Source organism: Cydia splendana, chromosome 27, assembly GCF_910591565.1.
Source record: "Cydia splendana chromosome 27, ilCydSple1.2, whole genome shotgun sequence".
NCBI lineage: Eukaryota > Metazoa > Arthropoda > Insecta > Lepidoptera > Tortricidae > Cydia > Cydia splendana.
Genome location: NC_085986.1, coordinates 5,645,362 through 5,662,572, shown reverse-complemented (window position 1 = coordinate 5,662,572; position 17,211 = coordinate 5,645,362). Strand labels below are relative to the sequence as shown.

At 38.2% G+C, this 17,211-nt stretch overlaps 1 protein-coding gene across 3 annotated transcripts in view; it reads right to left on the bottom strand.

Annotated features, from left to right (window-relative positions):
* The window catches only part of LOC134803742 (synaptotagmin-7), an 862,565-nt gene that overhangs the window by 235,541 nt on the left and 609,813 nt on the right, over positions 1-17,211 (bottom strand). The window lies entirely within an intron of this gene.

The window sequence follows — 17,211 nt, the reverse complement described above, 5'->3', positions numbered from 1 at the left end:
TTTCGGTGAAGGAAAACATCGTGAGGACCGGAATAATCCCAACAAGGCCTAGTTTACCCTCTGGGTTGGAAAGTCAGATGGCAGTCGCTTTTGTAAAAACTAGTGCCTACGCCAATTCCTAGGTTTAGTTGCCAAGCGGACCCGAGGCTCCCATGAGCCGTGGCCAAATGCCGGGACAACGCGAGGAAGATGAACCTAAAACTTACCCATACAGAATTTTAAATGTACCTATGGTTGTTTCTTAACATTGTTAGAAGTCTGCAAACTGTAAAATTTACAGTGTAAATGGTTATCGAATTTAGTCATGTTAGAATTATATAGGTACGTATAAACTCATATGTAAATAATAGTGGATGCTCTCTAGCGGGGCTCGCCGCTAAGGGCATGGTTCAAACATATTTAAGAAAAAGGTGACTTTCTGTACAATACATAATATACTATCCCGTTTTTCTTATTTGAGTCTCAGAAAAGATAATGAATAAATGTATTCCGCCTGTTGTACCTACTCTTACAGGCGTTAAAAATAGTTCGAGATTCCCGTAACTTTGCAATGTCTACAGAAAAAACGCGAACGACGATCGTACTATAAAATGTGTATGGCCCATCTAACCCAGCGATATTTGTTCAATAAAACACTTTTATAACTGGGAACATATAAAGTTTTATAAAATATAAAAACCGTAAATGCTCTGAAGAAAAAATAAACTGGTTTCAGGGATAAACTTAACTTTACCGTTATAAAATTTTCGTCGAAATACATCAAAAGTCGAGGTCATTTTCAAGTTATAGTCTAAGTATTATAACTTTCTTAGTGTTATAGCGGCAACAGAAATACATCATCTGTGGAAATTTCAACTGTATAGCTATCACGGTTCATGAGTTACGGCCTGGTGACAGAGAGACGTTCGGACGGACGGACAGCGGAGTCTTAGTAATATGGTCCCGTTTTTACCCTTTGGGTACGGCACCCTAAAAAAAGGTAGAAAATAGAGCTTCTAAAACGGCGTGTAGAAAAGAAAAGTTTTTCTATTTTATTTCAATAAAAGCCAGAACTACAGAGTAGAGGTAGAAACACGTTCAATGAGCACTAATTATCTAACGAACACGTAGGTGCTTGAAAACACTTGGAGACTTTCTATTGCGGTTCGACTATTTCACTGATTTCGCTAAAATAAGGACAAAATCCCACTAATCCATACTATAATTATTAATTAATATTATAAAGGCGAAAGTATGTCTATCTGTCTATCTGTCTGTTACCACTTCAGGCTTAAGCCGCTGAACCGATTTAGTTGAAATTTGGTATAGAGATAGTTTGAGTCCTGGTGATGGACATAGGATAGTTTTTATATCGGAAATCATCCCTGAAGAGAGTGCAAAGGGGGGTGGAATTGAAAGAGTTAATGAATTGCCTAATAATTTAAGTAAGCAATGCGCGAATTGAATGATTGCTATTAGCATTATCCCTGCGCTATTTTAGCTGCTGTCAGGCGTGGCTCACTCCGCGGTTTGGTCGCTTTGCTACAGGTAGCTAAACGTACATACATTCGGCCCCAATTTTGGGGTTTGCCATAAGCCGCGCGTGGCGCTGTCGCCACCTAGCGGCCATATCTGTGCTGATCGTAACAGACGCGTTTTGTTAGAGAGTGAGTCTTTCTGTACCTAGTACTATTATTTATTCTGTGCTGCTGTCACTAATTCCACGCAGATGAAGTCGCGGGTAAAAGCTAGTATGTATATGCTACCTATACGTTTTGTTACTATCAATTTTATTTGTACCTATCGTTTCTTTTGTTAAGGTGTATATAATGAGTATTATTATTTTATATATTTATTCTGCTCGGAGAGCTCTTTGTTCGTACTGTTCATAGACGCGTCTTGCTACAGAGCGGAATAAACACGTTATCGACTACAAGCATAGCGCCTAACTCAGGCTTGCAGTGAATGCGTTAAAACATTAGTTAGCTGACATTCATATTATTTATTATAATAAATATATACAGGTTGGCTAAAAATAACTGCATTTCTGTTGCCAGGGAGGTTTTGGGATTATACCGAGCAACTTTTACTATGAGACCAACCCCGAAACAGTTTTCGCTATCCCTCATAGTTTCTGACTTCTCCATACTGACCCATTTCGATTGATCGTCCTGTATACCTTCTTAGGTATTATACCTATACACTATAATGTCTATAATAGTGCCTAAGTGTAAAAGTATTAGTTAGGTATTTAGGTATAGTGCTCAAGTGCACGACCTTAATCTGTACATATATCGAGCTGAGCAAATCGGGTCAGCATTGAAGGATTTATGCGATGTTCGGCAGTTTGTCAACGTAGGTACGACGGAGATTTATTTCACGTTTAATGTTAAATAAGGATAGTTTAGATAGACAAGGGAGTAAAAAATTGGCCGATATAATGAAATAATATGTTCAAAAGTCACAAATACAACACAATACAAAACAATATAATAGTAGATTGTGCAACGTGGGGGTAATGATTTTATAGGTTTGTATTTTTTTTTAATTATGTCACCAATTTATAGGAACCATGTACGTTATAAAGTAAAATAGGGACTTTGTTGAAATTCAAGGTAATGTTATTTAATAATTTTTGTTTATGTTTAAAAATATTTAATTTGATTAATTTAATAGGCGATTAAAATATTTTTACACAACTTTTTAATCGTGGCTGAAATGTCTGTGCCTTCGATGCCTAGCCTATCAAAAACTTACAATATGGCGGATGAATGTTTGAAATGTCACCGTAGGTATTTAATAACTATTTCGCTTAAAATTTAGATTTTGCAAAGGAATAATACGCATTACATTACATCCTATACTATTCGAAGTCACTACTACAAAAGATTTAGCTAAGAATTTATACAAAACTCCAATGTTTTCCAGAAACAAGGAAAACCGTCTAATAAAGTGTCAATCTCGACACAGCTTAGCCGAGAGCACTCGTGTACCGATAGCCACTCTAGCTAGAGAGCGCTCGACACTATATCGTACACTTTGTTTCACAAATTTCTGTCAACTAGGGGTCTAACGGACTGATTTGAACTTAAATATACGTGAAAAATTACCTCTAGATACGATAGGTTATGCATTGGATATGTCAGTGTTATATAACACTTTAAGCTCTCGCGTTTTGTACACATATTTAATTACACAAACGGGTCTACCGCGGTATAATTTCATTGTTTTTACCTTAAATTCCGACGTTTCAGAGGAGTTGCACCAGCTGTGTGTGTGTCTTTCCGTGACCAGAGTGTTAAAAGTGACGTTTCTTCTAACAAAATATCACTTTTGACACTGACAAATCTGATCCATATCGTATCTAGAGCAAATTTTTGACGTTTATTAAATTTTGAATCAGCCCGTAAGTACCTATAGTTACCAAACTCCAATATTTTCCAGAAACAAGGAAAACCGTGTAATAAAGTGTCAGTCTCGACAGAGCTTAGTCGAGAGCACTCGTGTACCGATAGCCACTCTAGCTAAAGAGCGCTCGACACTATAACGTACACTTTGTTTCCAAAATAAGAGGTTTTACACACGTTTTAGCCAACGTTAAAACGTTAGCCAAGTCAAGTTACTCAGTTATAATAAAAAATATTATTTTTAATGTAGTTGCTTTAATAATTATTATAATATGGCTGGATCAAGGGACAGATGCAGAAGGCGGTGATCTTGGACACGGCGCGGATAGTCCGCCGGTTCCTCTCTCTGCGGCCCTGACCACCGGTAGCTTAATTGGGCCTTGCCCCGCTGCTGGCGGCACCCTAGGTTAGGTTTTTTTATAATGTGTTTATATGTATGTTTTATTGTTTTGTAAGTGTTTTTATATTTTACTCTTATATTCATATTATAAAATCCCTAGCCTAAGAAGGATGATGAATAAAGAGATTATAATTATATCCTGTTAAATTAATAGCCGCAACATATCGGTATTCAGTATTCCTCTAAGTCCCCACGTCACAGGCTGAGCCTAGTATGGGGATCACTGTACTGCATCTATTGGATTGCTAATTTATTGAAATAAATTTATTTATTTATTTAAACTTTATTGCACAAAGTATATACAAAAATGTACAAATGGCGGACTTAATGCCAAATGGCATTCTCTACAAATCTCTATAAATATTTTTGAAATAGATTTTTTTAAGTAGGGGTCCAAGTTGATATTGGTTTTTCGATGGACTAGAGTCAAGTGTGATGTGATTCGAAGGAGTTAAAGGAGTCAGCGACGCGCATGCGTCCCCAAGACTTTCAGGCGTCCATTAGCTCCGGTGACTGCATACCATCAGGCGGACCATATTTTTAAAGTTGTGGTCAGGACAGGTTCGGACTTTAATTGTGTACCTACATTATACAGGATGATTCAGGAGACGTGAGCAGGACTAACACTGCGCATTTCGTAAATTATAAGCATCTGTTTGGTATGAGTATTAGTGAGGTTAACGTTAATTTTCTAGTCGTGTTGAAAAAAAAAGTTATTAATTTATTTACGAAATGCACGGTCACCCTAAAATTAGAATAATAAACTATCGATATTCTGTGTCAAATTGAATGTCATCACGGTCTGGTTACTTTTGAAAACTCGTAGGTATCTCACTCAAGTTTGACAGTTTATTTTCTTCGTAATCAAAATGCTGTCATTACGGTCAAGACTTTAAAGAGGTTTTATGTTTATTAATTAGCTCTTGTAGGGTAACCATGATTGCAGAGAATTAAATTTGTCCTCACTAAAAAGTTAAAAAATAATAAGAGAAAAATTAGGAAAAATGAGTGTGCAGGATTAGTCCTGCTCACGTCTCATGAATCATCCTGTATATAACTTTATGAAAAAAAAAAATTTGTTTAAATTTGACCAGTAAAAGTCATTGGAAAATCTTTTGATTGTAAAAATAAGCAATTAATTATTAATTTAGGAGTTTCATCAAAGGCAAACTTGATTTCTTAATTGCTTATAAATTATAATAAAGCTTTCGGATTTCTAAAGTAATTATTGTTCCGGAACAGGTACCTACCTAATTTACAAATTTGCGGAAATTTTATGGTAGTAGCTCAAGATATGAGCTTTAGCGAATTCTTATTAAGATGCTGTTCTAGCCCTGGGGGGCTAGTCAAAATGTCAATCGTTTGCGCTACAACAGCGAAACGCTTTGTCTCTCTATCAGTCTTACATATTAGTGCGATAGAGAGGTAGATAGCATTTTGATGTAGCGCAAACGATTGGCATCTTGGCTGAACAACTTTTACTATTATTAATATTATTATACCAACATCGCGAAAAAAAATCTGTTCCATAAAAACATAAATGATTAGCCAACATTTGGAAGACGGCTGATTTTTTTTCGAGATTTCGGGATCGTTTCATAGTAAAAGTTGTTCAGTATGACCTACATATTCTCCCCTTAGAGTATGGGTAGAAATAACAAAAACATAACACTTTAAACTCTCGCGTTTTGTACACATTTAATTACACAAACGAGTTTACCGTGATATAATTTCATTTTGTTTTTACCTAAAGTGTCATAATGTCATTATATGGAACTTGCTAACTATGTAAACAAACCGCCATATTGAAACTGTCACTGAATGATGATTTAAGTATGGCGGTTTGTTTACATAGTTAGCCATAGAATGACACTTTAAAATTCCGGCGTTTCAGCTGAGTTGCACCAGCTGTGGTCACGGAAAGGCCATTTAAGATAAAAACAATGGGATTTAAGGTAAAAACAATGAAATTATATCGCGGTAGACCCGTTTGTGTTAATAAATATGTAACAAAAACACCCTGTATAATGTCATGACTTGAACCAAACACCAAAGCAGAAAAGTCCAAATTGAATTTCACCTACTAATTGTTTTACAAAGAGCTTATAATCCATTTATTTTCTTTTTATAGAGTTCGTAATTTAAAGATTAGAATTTAGGAATTATTTACTAAGTATTTGTTATTTTATTATTATCGAAGAGTATTTATTGACTTGATTTTCTTACATAATAAAAGGACTATAAATATTCGAGTACTTTGAAGTGGTTTCATGATAGCAATACTTAATTTTTTTTTTAATCTATTCCAATGACTTTAATATATATTTAATCAAAGATAAGTATTACAAACAATTATAAATTAATTATAATTATTAGGAATTAATATCTCATTACATATATACCTACTAAAGTGTTAAGGGTGACGCACGCTAGACCGGGCCGGGCCCGGGCCGAGGCATCCAACATGTCAGTTTCTATGACGACTGATCGGTGTTTCCATAGAAAACGAAGCGCCGGAAGTTCCGGCCCGGCCCCGGCCCGGTCTACCGTGAGTCATCCTTTATTCTTCTGTTTACAGCTAATGAGTCCTTATTCATATTTAAAACACACTACCATGTAAATCTTCCTAAAGTGAAAACCGGTCAAGTGCGAGTCGGACTCGCGCACGAAGGGTTCTGTACCATTACGCAAAAAACGGCAAAAAATCACGTTTGTTGTATGGGAGCCCCACTTAAATATTCATTTTATTCTGTTTTTAGTATTTTTTGTTATAGCGGCCACCGAAATACACTAACTGTAAAAATTTCAACTGTCTAGTTATCACGGTTCATGAGATATAGCCTAGTGACAGACGGACGGACAGCGGAGTCTTAGTAATAGGGTTCCGTGCCCAAAGGGTAAAACGGGACCCTATTACTAAGACTCCGCTCTCCGTCCGTCCGTCCGTCCGTCCGTCCGTCCCTCCGTCCCTCCGTCCCTCCGTCCCTCCGTCCCTCCGTCCCTCCGTTCGTCCGTCCGTCTGTCACCAGGCTGATCTCACGAACCGTGATAGCTAGACAGTTGGAATTTTCACAGATGATGTATTTCTGTTGCCGCTACAATAAAGATTTAAGTGGGGCTCCCATACAACAAACGTGATTTTTGACCGAAGTTATGCAACGTCGAGCGGGGTCAGTACTTGGATGGGAGACCGTTTTTTGCATTATGGTACGGAACCCTTCGTGCGCGAGTCCGACTCGCACTTGCCCGGTTTTTACCCTTTGGGTACGGAACCCTAAAAAAGCAGACTAAAATGTAAATTTAACTTTAACATTTAAATTGCAGCCTTAACATTTTAAAGCTCCAATCCAATCATCCATTCATCACCCATTTCCCATAAAATGTCTCTAAAACTAACGTCTCTCGTTACTTTGTATTTAACTGATCATGCTAAGTGCTATTACATTATAAAGTCTAATATACTTCGTACAAACTTGCAGTTAATCCATTTTAAAATTCATAAAGCTAAAGCTATCAGCTTATGTGTTGACACTTGGTACGGTTTTCAAACCCAGCGATTTTCAAATCCCGTTTAACTCCTTATGTCCCGAACAGAGTTTCCGCCATAGAGAAATATAATCATCGCTCCATACACCACTTTTCTTACCAAAACGCGGGTTATTTTCGTAGTCGACATCTAGCGTTAAGTAGCGGAATTATCAGTACTGCTACTCGACACTCTATCACAATTGACGCTACTGACGAAAAATGTACTGTTAAAACAATTTACAACTAGTAGGTAATATTACACGCAGATGAAGTTGGAAATTGAGTTCCGGGTAATCCGGTTATAATATTAGCTGAAAATTGTTCAGCATTAGACTTTCCGTTCGGCGCGACATCTATTGGCAAGTAGCAGTACTAATAAATTCCGCTACTTGACGCTAGATGTCGACTACGAAATAACTCGCGTTTTGGTAAGAAAACTGATGTATGGAGTTACCACTCAAACTTACTTCTCTTAGCCCGAACCAACCCGAACAGAGTATCCGCGGAATTTCGCTTATCTTTACGAAGATGCAGGCTAAAGGATCGCTAGAACGTTAAGGCTTATCAATAGGTACATGTATGTACATGTACAAGTACAGGGGTTATAGGTAAATGATGATGAGCTCAGATGATAAGTGCATGGAGGCGATGGGTGAATCTTTTATGAATGTTGTTTGGAGATTAGGGCTTTTGTTAAAAAGGATAAGGTTTTTGCATATCCAAGGGGAGTTTAGAAGAAAACTATTTTGTGTATGAATAAGGGAACTGTAAAGAATACAAATTAATAAATGTATGTCGTGGCATAGAGGAAAAAATACATAGAGTGCTCACTGCATACATCAGTTTTTGTACCAAAACGACTATTAGTTTTGCAGCCGAAATCTAGCATCGAGTAGCGGGTTTATCAGTACTGCTACTTGACAATAGATGTTGCAACGACCGAAAAGTCTAAATCTCAACAATTTTCAGCTAACATTATAACCGGATTTTAACCGGAACTCTATTTTCAACTCCTTCTGCTTTTAATATTATAGTTTTAAATTGTTGTTCAATACAATTTTCGAAATACTAGAGAATTCTAGTATCAAGTAGCGGTAGGTGATAATTCCGCTACTCGATGCTAGATGTCGACTGCGAAAATAATAGTCGTTTTGGTACCTAAACTGATGTATGGAGTGAGCACTCTATTCTTACTATATTTCTCTATAGTCGTGTCCAGGCGGCTTAGCACGGTCGCGTTTTTATCCCTTGTCACCATGCCTGTCACGTTCTAACAAGTATGTGAGTGCGAAAGGGACGCGCATAGTGATAGTCGATAAAAATGGAAATGCTTATTGTCACATCACATCATGTCACAGCATGAAAATTTCAAACATAACCGAACCATATCATAAACTGATTAATTCTACAAAATGGCATTTCATGAAATGGTAAAAGTATCTGGCTATGACCTGTATACCTACTATTTATTGTCATACGTCCAGAATTTACGTGGGCCATACTGAAAGTTTCTGGATTCTGATATATAAGACGACATATTTTTTCTAAGTGGCCAGTCCAGGAATTTTCAGTATGCCCTAAGTAATACTGGAAAAAAAATGAAATTTCTAAATTAGGTAATTACAATATCCAAATATTGTAACTGAACACGTCAAAGCCTCAAAACCCGCACAAATTTACAAAGTAACTTTCCGAAAGCGTCAAATTTACAGCAAACTGTCAAACATAATTTTTTGTCAGGTGCTGGCTGTAATAACTTCGGATTTCTACATTTTCATCTTGTCTTCGATGTGTTTTACAAATATAGTCCTTCTGCATGTGACATAAAGTTTAAAATCTAACATTTAACATGGCAATAATGCCACAACAATTTTACCGACATGTAGGTTAGCTTTTACCAAAGCAAGAGGCATTCTTCAAAGTCGTTTATTTAAATTTTAAGTCATTTTGGAGGCAAAGTTTAAACATGCGATTGAGAATGCGTAAAGGCTCCGTCACACAGGCGCGTTTTGCGGGCGAAACGTGAGCGGGGCGCGCAGCTTTTACATATAAAACGCTCATGCCCCGCCCGGAAAACGCGCCTGTGTAACGGAACCTTAAAGGATGACTCATGCTAGACCGGACCGGAGGTCCCGGCGCTTCGTTTTCTACGGAAAGCACCACGTGACCACCGATCAGCCGTCATAGAAAATGACATGTCGGTCGCCTTGACCCGGGCACGGCCCGGTCTAGCGTGAATCATCCTTAAAGTAGATAATGAATGCCTTAATCCTTAAGATCTACATTTTTTAACTTCAAAGGCTTTTGCAAACGTTCTTTAAGATCTTAAATCAACTGTTCTTTTGATGAAAAGGGATCTAAAAAGTTGTAACATTAAATTTAAATAATTTGCTAGCGTTACGTTTACGTTAAAATCTTAGATCAAAATCAAAACCATATAATTACTCGCATGGTTTACATTCTGGCCTATTTGAGTCCCTGCTAGGTAAAGGTTTCCCCCCTTGATTTAAATATAAATAAATAAATATTAGGGGGACATCTTACACAGATCAACCTAGCCCCAAACTAAGCAGAGCTTGTACTGGGTGCTAGGCGACGATATACATACTTATATAGATAAATACATACTTATAGACATAGAAAACACCCATGACTCAGGAACAAATATTTGTGTTCATCACACAAATAAATGCCCTTACGGGGATTTGAACCTAGGACCATCGGCTTCGCAGGCAGGGTCACTACCCACTAGGCCATCGGTCGTCAATAGACCGATTTCCGACTTTGTGCTTTCTCTGGCCGGTAGATACGCGTTTTTATCGCTTGTCACCATGCCTGTCACGTTCTAACAAGTATGTAAGCGCGAAAGGGATGCGTAAAGGGATAGGCGATAAAAATGGAACCGTGCTAATTTGTAAAAGAAGGTACCTACAGGTAAAATAGTATATTACATACCTAGGGCAGTAAAGTAAGAAATAATTCAAATTTCAAGTAATTGTCGGCCGAGGTGAAGCCGAGGTCAAAAAACATATGATGAACTGAACTTTCTTATTTACTACCCGAGGTGCCTCGTGCCGCCCAAGAAAAAAAACGCAAGATCAGCTAAACGCCCAGTGTGTAATATAATAGCCATAATATTTAAAAGTCGTAACTGCCCGCGCACTTCAAACATTTTTTTAAAATAAAAAACTGAAGTAGGATTTTTTTTTCTGGCTATATGTGAATAAAAATGAATACATTAAACTGAATTTCACATTCGTATCTTTTGTTAATTTAAATGCAACTTGGGTTTTAAAAGTGACATCTGATAAACTTTTATGTACAATGTATTGTACACTGGGCGTTTAGCTCTGAATTTAATTTCTAAAGTCTGGGCAGTTATGCTGGGTGTCACTTTGTACAATGCATTGGACATTGGGCGGCACGAGGATAGGTACTTTAGTGCAGTGGACCAAAGGATGATGTTTTGCGGCTGGAGACGCAAAAACCGGTCAATTGCGAGTCGGACTCGCGTTCCAAGGGGTATACTCAATTTTGAGCAATTTTTTTTAATGTGGAACGTGAATGAAATGTCTTTATATAACCCGTAGGGATCGGATCAAAAACTAAGTAATTAAGTCCGACTCACGCTTGACTGCACATTTCTAATAGGTTTTCATCACACTCGCTCAGTAAATGTGGAATTGCACGCAGGTTTAGCGGGAGTTATAGAAAAAGCGTTTTCCCTAGGGAGTTATGAAGTTTTTACTGCCATAATTAACAGTTTTTTGTCTTTATACTTAATTTTTGTATTGCAAGTGTGATAAAAACATTGTGTGTAACTCGGGGCGTAATAAACTCGAGTCTATAAATCGCTCCGGCAAGCCGTCGCGATTTAACTTACTCTCGTTAGCAATATTTAACTTACGCCCCATGTTGCACAATGTACTATTTCCTGTCATCTTTAGGTAAAGAACTATTTGTGTATTTTTTTCAAAATTTTAGACCCAGTATTAGTTTCGGAGATAAAGGGGTGGGGAATTGTCGGACAGACACAGACAGAAAGAGAGACGCACGAGTGATCCTATAAGGGTTCCGTTTATACCCTTTGGGTACGGAACCCTAAAAAGCTTCTTAATGTGTGTGTGCCGTGTTTAGATGGATTGCTAATACTGGATAAATTGTGTAACATGTCCAAAAGGCCTCAGACTCATTATTTACTAAGCTAAGAAGTTCCATTAGTCCTTTTCACTTGCACATTTGTGACGTTTTCTATGAAAAGGGACCTTATTGTCGATCGCGCTTACGCCATTATTAACGATGCTCCGATTTAAATACAATACCGTGCACCGCTGTGCGGCGTAAGCGCCATCGACAATAAGGTCCCTTTTCATAGATAATGCCCCATTTATTTTGTCAATGTTATCAAGCAATGCGTCTAATGTGTTCAAGTATTTTACCGATAATTAACTTAGGCTTGTTAGTCAACATATTAATGTGGAAGACTATTCTCACAGATATGTCACAGGCCAAAAACTGGTTCTTGAAATCCAAGCTAATAGACGTAGAAACGTTGTCTTCATGTATCTTAGGTATAGATAATTTAATGATATTATTAATAGGAGGGATTACTTAACTATCTTCACTAAATCTGGCTGGATGTTAAGATTGTTCATGTGATATTTATGGCCAATATTGTGAGAGATTCACTTTTAATGACACAGCCATATCCTAGAGAAATAATGCCTGCTCCGCTTATTTGCTCGACGATAACTTAAGATCCACATATGATTCTTATGGTTCGATGACCGCAGGTAAAGAATAGATAATTGTTTTATTTATTCAACCTTTCCCATTTGTCCATGCAAGGTTGCTTGATACTCCTGCATTTTGCCTCTTTTTAGGGTTCCATACCTCAAAAAGAAAAAACGGAACCCTTATAGGATCACTCGTGCGTCTATCTGTCTGTCCGTCTGTCACAGCCTATTTTCTCGCAAACTACTGGACCAATTAAGTTGAAATTTGGTACACATATGTAAATTACTGACCCAAAGATGGACATATTTTTTTAATAATTTTTAAATACATAGGTTCGAAGTTATTTAAGAAAATAGCCAAAAAATGACCACCCCCCCTTTATCTCCGAAACTACTGCGTCAAAACTAACTATAAGTACTTGGGTTTAAATGTCGATAGTTGTTTTAACTGGAACCTCCATGTGGAGTCGGTGTGTAAAAAGTTAAGGTCTATATTATGCAAATTTATCAATTTAAAACCTATAGCAAATAAGGCGGTTCTATTTACACTGTACCACGCATTAGCAGATTCTGTGATAAGTTATGGATTAGTGGCATACGGTCGCACATTTAAAACTCAACTTGATAAGATCCTTAACTTACAACTTAGACTTGTTAAGATATTAGTAGATAAGAAAACTAAAGAAAAATGTAACAAGCACTATAACCAACTTTTTCAGAGCTGTAACATTTTACCTGTTCACGAAAAACTTAAATATCTGTTAGCTGTCGAACAGTATATGTGTCCTAAATTTAAGATAGTAAAAATATACAACAGAAGTCTAAGAGAATCTACACGAAAACGATATGTCGAGCCACAAGCCTCCAATTATTACGGCCGAAGAACAAGGCAGTACCTAATACCGCGTATTTTTAATGTCATACCCCCCGAGCAAAATTTTTCAACAAAAACAATATTTAAGAAAAAAATTAGAAGTCTGTTATTAAATAGTTACGCTAATGCAAGTTAGTCATATTTAGTTTAGTAATTAGCATAGTATTAAGCATGAAGGTATAAACATTTAGGTATAATTGGGTGTATTTCATTCGCCAACAAACTGTTTCGCAGTTTGGCGAAGTTTTGTAATAGTTTTAAGTGTTTTTTGTTTATTAGCAATAAAAAAAAAAAAAAAAAAAAAAAATGAAAAAATAATACTCAAAATAGTTCTTTACCTGTAGAGTGCCTGTAGATGACAGGAAAACATATTAGAAATGTGCAGTCAAGCGTGAGTCGGACTTATGTACGGAACCCTAGAAACGCGAGTCCGACTCGCACTTGACCGGTTTAACCGGCCATAAGTCCGGCGGTTTGACATAAGTTTCCTTTGGATGGCGTTTTTTCCTTTGGAGGTGAGGTAGGTTGTGTATCCTTGATACACAAGTTGTCGTCTTCGTTTATGTGATATACCTATTGGTCTTTGTAAAGGGCATATGTGATTTGATATATCATATTGTTTACATTCATCAGCTTCTTTCTCTGAGAGCGGTATGAAAGAGTCCTTTTGTATCTTCATGGCAACATATTCATATTCATATTCATATTCATTTAATCCATTGTTCTCATGCTCATCAGTACAATAGGTCTTACATTTTAGTCTTCGTAGGTGCATGACACCCTGCTAGGGTATACAATACAGGACATGTTACTTAATAACTAAACTTAATAACTAAATAAAATTTACAATTACAGTAATTATAATAGCAAAGTAAATGATTTAAACTTTAAAGTAATTATCATGCAATACTAGGTTTAAACTAAATTCAAACACTAGATTACCTACTTGATGTCAATTAATTTTATACAAAAAAGAAAATGTAAATGTATATGTTATTAATAAATTGATTGATTGAAAAAAAAAAAAAAAAATGTTTTATGTCATGTCATCTTCTAAAAATTCGTCTATGGTATAATAACATTTCTCGATAAGCATCTTCCTTAATTTATTTTTAAATAACTTAATGTCGCTTAATTGTTTAACAGTCTCGGGGATTTTATTCATTATGTGGACACATCGATAGAAGGGACCATTTTTAACTATGGCAAGCTTGCTAGGCGGTAAGATGATTTGATTTTGACATTGGAAATGTCTTTTCGTTCGCTCCAGTATACGGTCCGATTTCACGAAAAAGTGCGATCCCCTTATATCTCGGAAAGTTGTGAAGATATGATATTAAAAAATAGGCCCAAAAGACGCATAATCACGAGAGCTGTAAGGTGCAAAAATAATTATTCGAGAAAGTCAAAAACAAAAAAAGTTATGGTCGAAATAGTGAAAATAAAATTCAATTTTTTCCGAATTTTTGATTTTGGTGCTCGATAATTTGGAAACGAAGAATGATATCAAAAATTTGAGAAAAACGGCTCTGGACAATTTAGTCAGCTACAATTTGAGCCTAAAACAAAGACGATCGGGTTAAGGGTTTGCCCTGTAGCCTAACCTTAAAATAGTCAAAAAGTCAGAACGACATTTTTCACAGGACATTTATGACTTCATGTTTCGCAGAGTTCGTTATCGGTGTTTGTTGTGAATTATCGGGATTATGACGGCAGAATAACACTTGCACTGCGTGGGCTTTCAAAATCGCTGCAGATTTTTCTTGGTCTCTCTATCTATCCTGTTTGAGACGGGCGTAGATAACGCACTATTTGACAATCTAATCGGAGAGGGAGAGGGAGAGATGGAGAGGGAGAGGGAGAGGGAGAGGGAGAGGGAGAGGGAGAGGGAGAGGGAGAGGGAGAGGGAGAGGGAGAGGGAGAGGGAGAGGGAGAGGGAGAGGGAGAGGGAGAGGGAGAGGGAGAGGGAGAGGGAGAGGGAGAGGGAGAGGGAGAGGGGAGAGGGAGAGGGAGAGGGAGAGGGAGAGGGAGAGGGAGAGGGAGAGGGAGAGGGAGAGGGAGAGGGAGAGGGAGAGGGAGAGGGAGAGGGAGAGGGAGAGGGAGAGGGAGAGGGAGAGGGAGAGGGAGAGGGAGAGGGAGAGGGAGAGGGAGAGGAGAGGGAGAGGGAGAGGGAGAGGGAGAGGGAGAGGGAGAGGGAGAGGGAGAGGGAGAGGGAGAGGGAGAGGGAGAGGGAGAGGGAGAGGGAGAGGGAGAGGGAGAGGGAGAGGGAGAGGGAGAGGGAGAGGGAGAGGGAGAGGGAGAGGGAGAGGGAGAGGGAGAGGGAGAGGGAGAGGGAGAGGGAGAGGGAGAGGGAGAGGGAGAGGGAGAGGGAGAGGGAGAGGGAGAGGGGAGAGGGAGAGGGAGAGGGAGAGGAGAGGAGAGGGAGAGGGAGAGGGGAGAGAGGGAGAGGGAGAGGGAGAGGGAGAGGGAGAGGGAGAGGGAGAGGGAGAGGGAGAGGGAGAGGGAGAGGGAGAGGGAGAGGGAGAGGAGAGGGAGAGGGAGAGGGAGAGGGAGAGGGAGAGGGAGAGGGAGAGGGAGAGGGAGAGGGAGAGGGAGAGGGAGAGGGAGAGGGAGAGGGAGAGGGAGAGGGAGAGGGAGAGGGAGAGGGAGAGGGAGAGGGAGAGGGAGAGGGAGAGGGAGAGGGAGAGGGAGAGGGAGAGGGAGAGGGAGAGGGAGAGGGAGAGGGAGAGGGAGAGGGAGAGGGAGAGGGAGAGGGGAGAGGGAGAGGGAGAGGAGAGGGAGAGGGAGAGGGAGAGGGAGAGGGAGAGGGGAGAGGGAGAGGGAGAGGGAGAGGGAGAGGGAGAGGGAGAGGGAGAGGGAGAGGGAGAGGGAGAGGGAGAGGGAGAGGGAGAGGGAGAGGGAGAGGGAGAGGGAGAGGGAGAGGGAGAGAGAGGGAGAGGGAGAGGGAGAGGGAGAGGGAGAGGGAGAGGGAGAGGGAGAGGGAGAGGGAGAGGGAGAGGGAGAGGGAGAGGGAGAGAAACATAAAAAAGAAACCACTTCTCGAGTTGACTACGGATTTGCCGTGTAATAATTTTCTTGTACACAACATTAACATTAACATATCCTGCTTATTAATATTAATCGAAAAATGAAATATGTACCTATACTTATGCGCCACGGCGACAATTATTCAAACTTGGATACGCGTGTGGAAATTTTGCAATTTGTTTGTTCACATGCGTTATGTCCAGGATAAATACTTGTGTTAGTCTAAGAATAAAGTAATTATCATTCAACGTTGTAGTTTTATTTTGTAACTTTTTCCTTATCCAGACTTTCTCGTCGCTCAGCGACAATATTTTTTCGAATTCCGTAGATTCATTTCCAATGTGCTCGATAGTCGTGTGAGGCACGAAATCTGTGAATTTTTTCGTCTACTCTCAGGTTTGAATACTTCCGTTCCGTTAAATAAATATGGGTGGTTCCTGACAAATACTGCTGCCTCCATAATAAGGTAAGTACCCCTATTAACGTGGGGGTTAAGCAACTTTTACAAATACAGCCAAAAATGAAACATAAGCTGGCTCTGTATGGACAATGACATATTTTTTTATGGTAGTTTGTATATCGATATGTATATTTCAATCGTTTTTGGACTTGTTTTGGCCAGTTATATAGAAAAAAATAATTATTAAACCTAAAATGTCGAAATCGCCTATTACCGTGGTAATTGATCATTGCTACCCAAATACCGCGGATAAGGGTTCCTTTTTACGAGGGTAAATAAACCCATCGCATTTTTAGTTCCTACTTATATTTATTTGATAATAGTAGTGAAATAAATAGTAGGTATTATATTTATTCAGATTTCCAATCATAAGATTCAATTAATATATTTTTTGGTTTTTCTATAAGGAAAAATAACAGAATTTTTTGTAAAACATAATTATGATAGTGAATTTCTTTGAGTCTACTTACACCTACTAACTACACTTTAGATAATAATATACTCGTATATGTGGTCGTATCAAAAATACATGCTGTATAATTATAAGTATCTACATAAAACAATATAAAATAAATAAATATAAGGGGACATCTTACACAGATCGACATAGCCCCAGACTAATGCAGAGCTTCTACTATGGATACTAGGCGACGCTATACATATTTATATATATATATATATATATATATATATATATATATATATATATATATATATATATATATATATATATAATAATATACTCGTATATGTGGTCGTATCAAAAATACATGCTGTATAATTATAAGTATCTACATAAA